Source organism: Mobula birostris, chromosome 1 (assembly GCF_030028105.1).
Source record: "Mobula birostris isolate sMobBir1 chromosome 1, sMobBir1.hap1, whole genome shotgun sequence".
NCBI classification, from domain to species: Eukaryota; Metazoa; Chordata; class Chondrichthyes; order Myliobatiformes; family Myliobatidae; genus Mobula; species Mobula birostris.
The window spans coordinates 199,540,571-199,551,480 of NC_092370.1; positions in this window are offsets into that span (position 1 = coordinate 199,540,571).

Here is a 10,910-nt window from a genome sequence, read left to right on the forward strand (position 1 = left end):
CCCTCTCTTTCCTTGCATTAATAACAGGATTGGTGCTACTATTTAATCTTGCACAGAACTTGAAAATGTAATTAGTTTACTGCCAGTGTCTACCCTGCTCTCACATATCCATTACTGAGTCTTCATATTTTTAAACATAATATTAAACATTAGGTTAGCCACCAAAGTGTATTATAAACCTGCAGACTTCCACCATCATTTTCTTAAATATATCTCCTCTCTCCCTCTGTTTCTTGCAATAACTCCATTCATTCTCCCAGTTTCTCACATGATGCAACTTTCCAATCCAATGCTTCTGAAAGATTGTCCTTTATCCTGAAATGTGGTTTCCTCCTAAGTTAAAAAGACTCTCAGCTATATTTGCATTTTCACATTTCTAGTCTCATTCACTCTCCTCCAACCAGAGAAAGAATTGGGTTCCTCTTGACTTTCTCTTCCACCCTGGTTATCCCTCGTAATTTCTGCTATGTCTAATTAAATTCCAGACTAATCTTCCTCTCTCCTTTCAAAATACTATTCCCTTTGCAACTTACCGGTTCATTCTTCTCCTCTCCACCAACTACTTTCCTGTCCAATCACTCAAAATACAATACTTACCCCTTTTCCCCTTCCCTCGCCATTATCCAGACACCCAAAAAATTCCAACTTAAGCAGTAATTCAACGCATTTCTAATTAAGTGCATTACATTCATTGATGACAATATTGTCCCCTCTGGATTTGGGAAAGCAAACACAGATTTCATCACAGTACCTATCATTTTAATTCTTCATCTGAGTTCCACTCTGACATTTGTCTTTGAAACCACAGAGAAGAACTTCATTTTCTGTATAGGCATGTTACAGTCCTCAGAACTCAAAATTGAAATCGGCTCCAAACAACCAACCTCTCTCATTTGTTTGTTTCATCACCTTTCTTGAATAGTATCAACAACGTTGTGTCATCTGGACAATCTTGGCACGACCCCAAATCAGAGAAGTTCCTTTCTTTTCTCCATGTGATACGGCTTCAATTCCACAAATTGGCAGAGTGCATTTTGAATACATAGTGATGGATATCAAGTAGTGCTATACAAGGGAGCAGGTGTACAACATCATGTCTTCCTTGTTGAATCCTACTCATTCAGGGATACATATTTCTCAAAGTACACATTCCACCAAAGGTTGGTTTCTGACCAAATTAAAGCACTCTATCCTTTGCTGGGCTACAACTAGTTCTCAATAAACAATCTTCACACTGATCTAAAATATATTGGAATAACATTTACAGCAAAATATCTAACAAGGTATTGTTAAAGTACAGATGAAAGACAGCAATATTCTTACTTAGACTTCCAAATAATTTAAGTCACCACTCTAATTACATAATGCTGTTAAAAGAATGTTGCTTGAGTTAATTTTTCATTTGGGTGTTGGACTATTTTTCTAAACCAACAAGTACGTGTAGCATTCCATTTGACTAGTTTCAGCATGCTTTGGTATGTGGACAACATTTCATGTGCCGATTTAAAATTCAGCAGGCATATCAGACATTTTTTTTAAACTCAAATTAAAATACAACTTAATTTCTTTATTTCAAAGATGCCCTGGAAAATTTGCTAGCCTTGTAATTGGTATTAAATTCAGTAAAATCATAATCCCAATCAAAGCAAAAGTTAATACCAAAGTTTGTACTAAAATTCCTCTTCACTGTGAATTAAATAGGAAAATGTCATGGAATACTGTTTTGCCAATTCATTTAGACACTATCGACCTAGTATTTAATCAATGAAGCTACAGGATATATTATATATATCACAACAGGAGCAGTCACTTTCTTTATTTGGTGTCCAATGCTATTACTTAAAAAGCCCCATTGAGCTTCTGCCTATTGTCTTGGGCAATTCTGGCATCAATAAAAGTGTGGAGTTGGAGAGAAAAGGCTTTGTTAATTAATACTACCTTCTCAGCTTGTGATTTTCAAGTTAGAACTTAACCCAGACTAGTGGAGCAAATGCACTTATGAACACGAGTCACAGATTTCTTATACATATTCGACTTGAAGAACACTCAAACAATATAAAACAGGCAAGTAGTAGGTAATAACATTCAACAAGGCTACTGTGAGAAAATGATGTAATATAATGGTTCCTCAGGTCCAGTGTTCTTGGACAATAATATCAAGCCAAGCTCAAGCCTCCTCTCCATTGCAATAATGTGAATTGTCATTTTCCAACTGTTTCTTAAAACCAAGGTCTGTTGTAATATACACTACTAATTCTGGAAATCTAGCACAAGACTACTTATATTGATAGCATGATTTCAATATGTTTATAAAGCATTTTGATGAGCAGACTGCAGTAATAAATGTTGAATTCCCAATGAGAATTTCTTAGCAAGCGTACTGAAACATGGCCAATGATTATAGAGAAAAGCTCCTTATTTAACAGAACTTTTAAGATCACACGTCCCACTTTAATTGTTACACAAACTCTAATTATTGCTGCAATTTTACCTAGAAATTAACATTCCAAAGTTTGGAAAACATCTTTAAACATATTTCTTTAGGCTCTCTCAACCTACCATATCAGTCCATAAGACATAAGAGCAGAATTAGGCCATTTGGCCCATTGAGGCTACTCTGCCATTTCATCCTAGCTAATCCCTTTCTCTCTCAACCCTATTCTCCTACCTTCTCCCCATAACCTTTCACGTCCTGACTAATTAAGAACCTATCAATCCCTGCCTTAAATACACCCAGTGATCTAGACTCCACAGCCGCCAAGAGCAACAAATTGTATGGATTCCTTGTGTCTGGCTAAAGAAATTCCTCCTCATTTCCATTCTAAATGGACATCCCTCTATTCTGAGGCTGTGACCTCTGGCCCTAGGAAACATCCTCTCCACATCTTCTAAATCCTTAGGCCTTTCATTCTTCTAAATTCCAGTTAGTACAGGCCCAGGGCTATCAATTGCTCCTCATACAATAAGCATTTTATTCCCAGAGTCATTCTTGTGAACTCTGAACCCTCTCCAATGAAAACACATACTTTCTTTAAAGAGGTCTAAAATTGCACATGATACTCCAGTGAGGCCTCACTTTATAAAGCCTCAGCATTATATCCTTGTTTTCAATATTCTAGTACTCTTGAAATGAATGTGAACATTGCATTTGTCTTTCACGCCACTGACTCAACCTGCAAATTAACCTTTAGGAAATCCTGTACGAGGACTTCCAAATCCATTCTCTATGCAGTTATTCCTTCTACCAAAGACCATGACCATACATTTTCTGACACTGTATCATACTTACTGCTTCTTTGCCTATTCTCCTAATCAGTCCAAGATCTTCTGCAGCCTCCCTGTTTCCTCAACACTACCTGCACATTCACCTATCTTCATATCATCTGCAAACTTGTCAACAAAGCTATTAATTCCATCATCTAAATTGTTGGTCTCAACACCAACCCCTGCAGAACACCACTAGTCACCAGCAACCATTCAGAAAAAAAACTCCCTTTATTTCTACTCTTTGCCTCCTGCAAGTCAGGCAATCTTCCATCCATGCTAGTATCTTTCTTGTAAAACCATGGGCTCTTAACTTGTTAAACATCCTCATGTGGGCACCTTGCCAAACGCCTTCTGAAAATCCAAGTACACAACATTCACTGATTCTCCTTTCTCTATCCTGTTTGTTATTCCCTCAAAGAATTCTAACAGGTTTGTCAGGCAAGATTTGCCTTGTGGAAACCATGCTGACTACAGCATGTTTTATGATGTGCCTCCAAGTACTCCGAAACTATTTCCTTAACAATTAACTCCAACATCTTCACCACCACTGAGGTCAGGTTAACTAGCCTCTAATTTCCTTTCTTCTTCCTCCCTTCCTTCTGAGTGACATTTGCAATTTTCCAGTCCTCCAGACCATGCCATAATCCAGTGACGCTTGAAAGATTATTACTAATACCTACATAATCTCTTCACCCACCTCTTTGAGAACCTTGTGATGTAGTCCATCTGACTCATCTACTTTCAATTTCCCAAGCACCATCTCCCTAGTAATTGCAACTGCACTCACTTCTGCCCACTGATACTCTTGAACTTCCAGCATATTGCTAGTATCTTCCACAGTGAAGACAATTGCAAAATATTTATTCAGTTCATCTGCTATTTCCTTGTCCCCCATTACTACCTCTCCGCCATCATTTCCAGCGGTCCAAAATCTACTCACGCCTCTCTTTTACTCTTTATATATCTGAAAAAATTTGATATTGTTGGCTAATCTATATTCGTATTTCATCATTTCCACCCTCTTATGGTCACTTTGGCTGTCTTCTATTTGTTTTTAATTTTCCCAATCCTCGAACTTCCCACTGATTTTTGCTCTATTATATGCCCTGTCTTTGGCTTTTATTTTGGCTTTGACTTCCTTTGTCCACCACAGGTTTATCATGCTACCTTTCGAATACTTCTTCAGAATGTATCTATTCTGCACCTTCCTTCCGAAATACTCCCAGAAACTTCAGCCATTGCTGCTCTGCTGTCATCCCTGCTAGTATCCCTTTCCAATCAACTTTGGCCAGCTCTTCTTTCGTGCCACTGTAATACTGATATAGCTGACTTTAGCTTCTCCATCTGAAATTGCATGGTGAATTCAATCACATATTGATCACCGTCTCCTATCAAATCTCATTCTTACACAACACCCAATCCAGAATAGCTGATCCGCCAGTGGCCTCAATCACAGCTGCTCTAAACATCCTTCTTTTAGGCATTCCATGAATTCTCTTTCTTGTGATCCAGCATCAAATTCATTTTCCCAATTTACCTGTATATTGAAATCCCCTATAACTATCGTAACATTACCTTTTTGACAAGCCTTTTCTATCTCCCATTGTAATTTGTAGCCCACATCAGGACTAACTGAAAGAAGAGATTAGATTAGATTATGAGGACACTCAGTCCTCGTTTATTGTCATTTAGAAATGCATGCATTAAAAAATGATACAATGTTCCTCCAGTATTATATCACAGAAACAAGACAAACCAAGACTAAAACTGACAAAAACCACATAATTATAACATATAGTTACAACAGTGCAAAGCAACACCGTAATTTGATAAGAGCAGACCATGGGCACTGTAAAAAAAAAGGTCTCAAAGCCCCAATAGCCCATCATCTCACGCAGATGGTAGAAGGAAGAAAAACTCTCCCTGCCATGAACCTCTAGCGCCGCAAACTTGCCGATGCAGCATCCTGGAAGCACCCGACCACAGTCCGACTCTGAGTCCGTCCGAAAACTTCGAGCCTCCAACCAGCCCTCCGACGCCAAGCACCGAGCACCATCTCTGCCGAGCGCTTCGACCCCGGCCCACAAGCAACAGGCAAAGCCAAGGATTCAGGGCCTTCCTTTCCGAAGATTTCGGATAGTAAGAGATTTGAAAGTGGGAGGGGGAGGGGGAGATCCGAAATGATAGGAGAAGACAGGAGGGGGAGGGATGAAGCTAAGAGCTGGAAAGTTGATTGGCAAAAGTGATACAGAGGTGGAGAAGGGAGAGGATCATGGGATGGGAGGCCTGGGGAGAAAGAAAGAGGGAGGGGAGCACCACAGGAAGATAGAGAGCAGGCAAAGAGTGATTGTGAGAGGGGCAGAGAGAGAGAAAAAAAGGAAAAAATAATAAATAAATAAGGGATGGGGTAAGAAGGGGAGGAGGGGCATTAACAGAAGTTAGAGAAGTCAATGTTCATGCTATCAGGTTGGAGGCTACCCAGATGGAATATGAGGTATTGTTCCTCCAACCTGAGTGTGGCTTCATCTTGACAGTAGAGGAGGCCATGGATTGACATATTGGAATGGGAATGGGACGTGGAATTAAAATGTGTGGCCACTGGGAGATCCTGCTTTCTCTGGCAGACAGAGCGGCGGTGTTCAGCGAAACGGTCTCCCAGGCTGCGTCGGGTCTGCGTCGCCCTCTAGCTACCTGCCTGTCCTTTCAATACAGTGTATATCCTTGGATGTTAAGCTCCCAACTATAATCGTCTTTCAGCTATGACTCATTGAAGCCTGTCAATACCGTCATGCTTGCCAATCTCTAACCATGCTAAAAGATCATCTATTTTACTGTGTATATTTCATGCACTCAAATCTAAAACCTTCAATCCTGTGTCCAACACTCTTTTCGATTTTGTCCCCTTTTTGCACTTCAATTCATCCCACTGACTACAATTTTGTCCTATTATTTACCTGTCTGTCTTGATAGTCTCACTTCACATTGTCTCTGCTTGTAAACCAACAGCCCTATCCTCAGTTCTATCACTCCAGTTCCCATTCTACTGTCAAATTAGTTTAAACCCTCCCCAACAGCTCTAGCAAATCTGTGCACGAGGATATTGGTCTCGTCTGCTACCCCCCCCCCCCCCTCACTAGGATATTGGCCCCCCAGTCCCTTTTGTGCAGGTCATAGCCAGAAGAGATCCCACTGATCCAGAAATCTGAAACCCTGCCCCCTCACCAGTTCCTCAGTCATGCATTCATCTGCCAGATCATCCTATTCTTAGTGCCACACACCTGTGGGACAAGCAGTAACCCAGAAATTACTACCCTGGAGGTCCCACTTTTCACCTTTCTACCTAGCTCCCTAAATTCTTTCTTCAGGACCTCTTCACTTTTCTCACCCATGTAATTGGTGCCATTTGGTGTGTTGGCACGTGGCCAAGTGGTTTAGTGATCTGAAGATCGCTAGTTCAAGCCTCAGCTGAGGCAGCGTGTTGTGTCCTTGAGCAAGGCACTTAACCACACATTGCCCTGCGACGACACTGGTGCCAAGCTGTATGGGTCCTAGTGCCCTTCCCTTAGACAACATTGGTGGCGTGGAGAGGGGAGACTTGCAGCATGGACAACTGCCGGTCTTCCATACAACCTTGCCCAGGCCTCAGTCAACATCAAAATCGATAGACAGCCGAAGAAGAATTGGTGCCAAAATGTAAAAAGATCTCTGGCTGCTCACCCTCCCCCTTTGGAATGTCATTGACAAGATCCAAGTCATTACTGACGCTGGTACCCAGGAAGCATCCAGGTGTCACTATCGTGATCTACAGAATCTCATGTTTACTCCCCTAACTATGGAATTCCCCATCACAACTGCAATCCTCTTCTCCACCTTTCTTTTCTGAGCCATACCGCAAGACTCAGTTCCAGAGACCCAGGCTCTCCCAGTAAGTTGTCTCCCTCAACAGTACACACTTATTATTGAGGGGAATAGCTATAGGGGTACTCTGCACTGGCTGCCCATTTCCTTTCTTTCTCCTGACAGTCTCCCAGGTACCTGCCCCCTGCAACTTTGGGGTGACTACCTCCCTGTAGCTCCTATTCATCATCTCCTCAGTCTCCCATATGAGCTGAAGGTCATTGAGCTGCAGATCCTGTTTCTCAACACGTTCTCTGAGTAGTTGCAGCATGGTGCACCTGGAGCAGATGTGGCTATCCAGGAGGCTGGAGGACTCCCAGCATTCCACGTCTCACACAATGAACACACACAGCCTCTAGAGCCATGTTCACTGCTCCAACTTAGTACTAACAGATAAAGAATGAAGAATGTAGAAGAAAATTACCAGATCCGTACCCTGCCCGAGCCTAATAAATCAAAGTCTCCCCACTAACAATTGCTGCCTTGCTTGTCCTTGCCTTAATTTTATTTGCCTTTGCTAATGCATGAGTACTATACTTATTTGACATCCAGATGAGAATGACAAGAACAAGAAGAGTCATGCCAGCTAGGATGTTGCGCAGATTAACAAGATCCAAGCCAAGGGCTGGGGAACCAGGACCATCTGATGGGAAATTGGCTACCAGAACAGAACATAAATGGAATTAGTGGAATGGTACTTCAAAAGCAACCCACATGAAAGAGGATACATCAGGCGCATGTGGGGACTCTGGCAACAATGAAGACCATCATCCACATTCACCCAAAAACAACTGGTCACCCAGCAACCAAACATTGTCAACAGAGGATGGCTATGGCATCTTGAATTGGAAGCAATACAATCACGATATGCTAAACAGGATGGATACAATATTCATACATTCAATTAACAAATTAGCCAAAGAAATGTAAACATGAAAAGTAAAAAATCCATGACATCTACATGTTGAGTTTTGGATCATTTAAAAGAAAAATCAACAAGAACATTCAACTAATATTCTTGATAAATTTACTACATTTGCAAGATGTTTCAGATAGCATAATTTTATTTTCAGATACACAATGCTTATAAAAAGTTTTCACCCCCTCCCATAAGTTTTTATGTTTTATTATTTTACAACAATGAATCACAGTAGATTTAATTTGGCCTTTTTTTGTTACAAGTCAACAGGAAAAGACTCTTTCATGTCAAAATGAAAACAGATCTCTACAAAGTGACCTACATTAATTACAAATATAAAACACAAAATAATTGAATGCACAAGTATTCACCCCCCCTTAATATGACACACCAAATCATCGCTGGTGCAGCCAACTGGTTTCAGCAGTCACATAATTAAATGGAGATCTGTTTTTGAAGACCTGTATGCAGTCAAGGTGTTTCAATTGATTGTAGTAAAAATACACCTATATCTGCAAGGCCCAACTGTTGGTGAGTCAGTATCCTGGCAAAAACTACACCACGAAGACAAACGAACACTCCAAGCAACTCTGCAAAAAGGTTATTGAAAAGCACAAATCAGGAGATGAATACAAGAAAATTTCCAAGTCACTGAATACTCCTTCAAGTACAGTTGAGTCAATCATCAAGAAATGGAAAGAATATGGCACAGCTGTAATTCTGCCTAGAGCAAACCGTCCTCAAAAGCTGAGTGACCATGCAAGAAGGGGACTAGTGAGGGAGGCCACCAAGTGACCTATGACAACTCTGGAGGGGTTATAAGCTTCAGTGGCTGAGATGGGAGAGACTGCATATACAGCAACTTTTGCCTGGGTGCTTCACCAGTCACAGCTTTATGGGAGACTGGCAAAGAGAAAGCCATTATTGAAAAAAAACTTAAAATGAAATCTCAGCCAGAGTTTGCCAGAAGATACGTGGAAGACTCTGAAGTCAGCTGGAAGTTTCTAGGACTGATGAAACCAAAATTGAGCTTTTTGGCCATCAGACTAAATGCTATTTGGCATAAGCCAAACACCACACATCATGAAAAACACACTATCCCTACCATGGGGATGCTTCACTGCAGCAGGCCATGAAAGGCTTGTGAAGTTAGAGGGTAAAATGAATGCAGCAAAATACAGGGAAATCCTGATGCAGTCTGTAAGAGAACTGCGACTTGGGAGAAGATTTGTTTTCCAGCAACTCAATGACCCCAAGCATAAAACCAAAGCTACACAGGAATGGCTTAAAAACAAAGTTAATGTCCTGGGCGGCCAAGTCAGAGTCCAGACCTCAATCCAATTAAGAATTTGTGGCTGCACTTGAAAAAGGCTGTTCACTCACGATCCCCATGCAATCTGACAGAGCTTGAGCAGTTTTGTAAAGAAGAATGGAGAAAAATTGCAGTGTTCAGATGTGCAAAGCTGATAAGACACCTATCCACAAAGACTCAAGGCTGTGATTGCTGCCAAAGGTGCATCTGACTCGAAGGGGGTGAGTATTTATGCAATCAATTATTTTGTGTTCAATAGTTGTAATAAATTTAGACCAGTTTGTAGAAATTTGTTTTCACTTTGACATGAAAGAGTCTTTATTGTTGATCAGTGTAAAAAAAAAGCCAAATTAAATCAGTGTGATTCAATGTTATAAAACATGAAAACTTCCTCAGAGGGTGAATACATTTTATAGGCACTGTAGTTCACAGTATATTTACTACTTACTACCCTTAGGTAGTTGTTATATGCAATCCATTAGTTTAGTTGTAAATTTGTGTAGACTCAATAATCACCAGATTTCTATCCAGCAATTTGTACCAAAGATCATTGCAGAATGATAGAAGCCTGTGATAATAGAAAACACCAGGGAAGTACTTGAGAAAGCCTTCATGAGGTTCCAGTTTGTCTATTTCCACAAAGGGCTAACAATTACCAAGTCACTTACATTGCCTTTCTCCCCCCTTCAGATTTGGGGTAAACAAAAGATGACAGTTTGAGCAATTACATTAAAAACTTCCAAATATTATACACCCAAAGGATTCATTAGAAATGTGGTGCTGTTGTTACCTCCAGTACTGCAACTTTTGTCAATTTCAGCACCACATGATCAAAGGGAATCCAATGATCTCAAATCATTGCTCCTTGGCAACATTCTACTCTGGCTAAACATTTACTCTTGGACAACAATGCAGGTGGTAGTATTAGATTATAAACATAAAGATTGTGTCAACCTTCAGGCATGTGTCATAGCCTCATGGACAGGGGCTTGATATGGTAGCTGGCTGCAGGAAAGGGAATTAGTCTGGTGCTATTTTAATCATACTGTATTTCTTTGTGACAATAAGCCATTTCAGCCCATTATGCCAGCTCACAAAACAATTCCACATATTCCACATTAGGAGTTCCACTTCCCAATAATTTTCTCTATAACCTATTCTGCACACGTTTCCATCAACTCCCTAACATTTTGCCTGCAACAATGTTTAATTATTGTAGTAATGAATCATATACAGAAGAGAGATCTATTAACCTACCAACCTACACCTTTGGGGATGTAGGAGGAAGTCCATGTGGTTACGAGGAGAATGTGCAAACTCAAGTCAACACTGGGAGGTCTGAATTTAACCCAGTGAGCAACAGATCTATGAAATGCAATCCATTACATCTGAATCAATGACAATGTAAAGATACAGATTAGAAAAAGTTCTGAAACAAAGGCTGATGAGAATTATAAACTTGAATACATTATGATTTGGAAATGCTAGTTTTCATCCTTGGATTAGCTTTTGCAG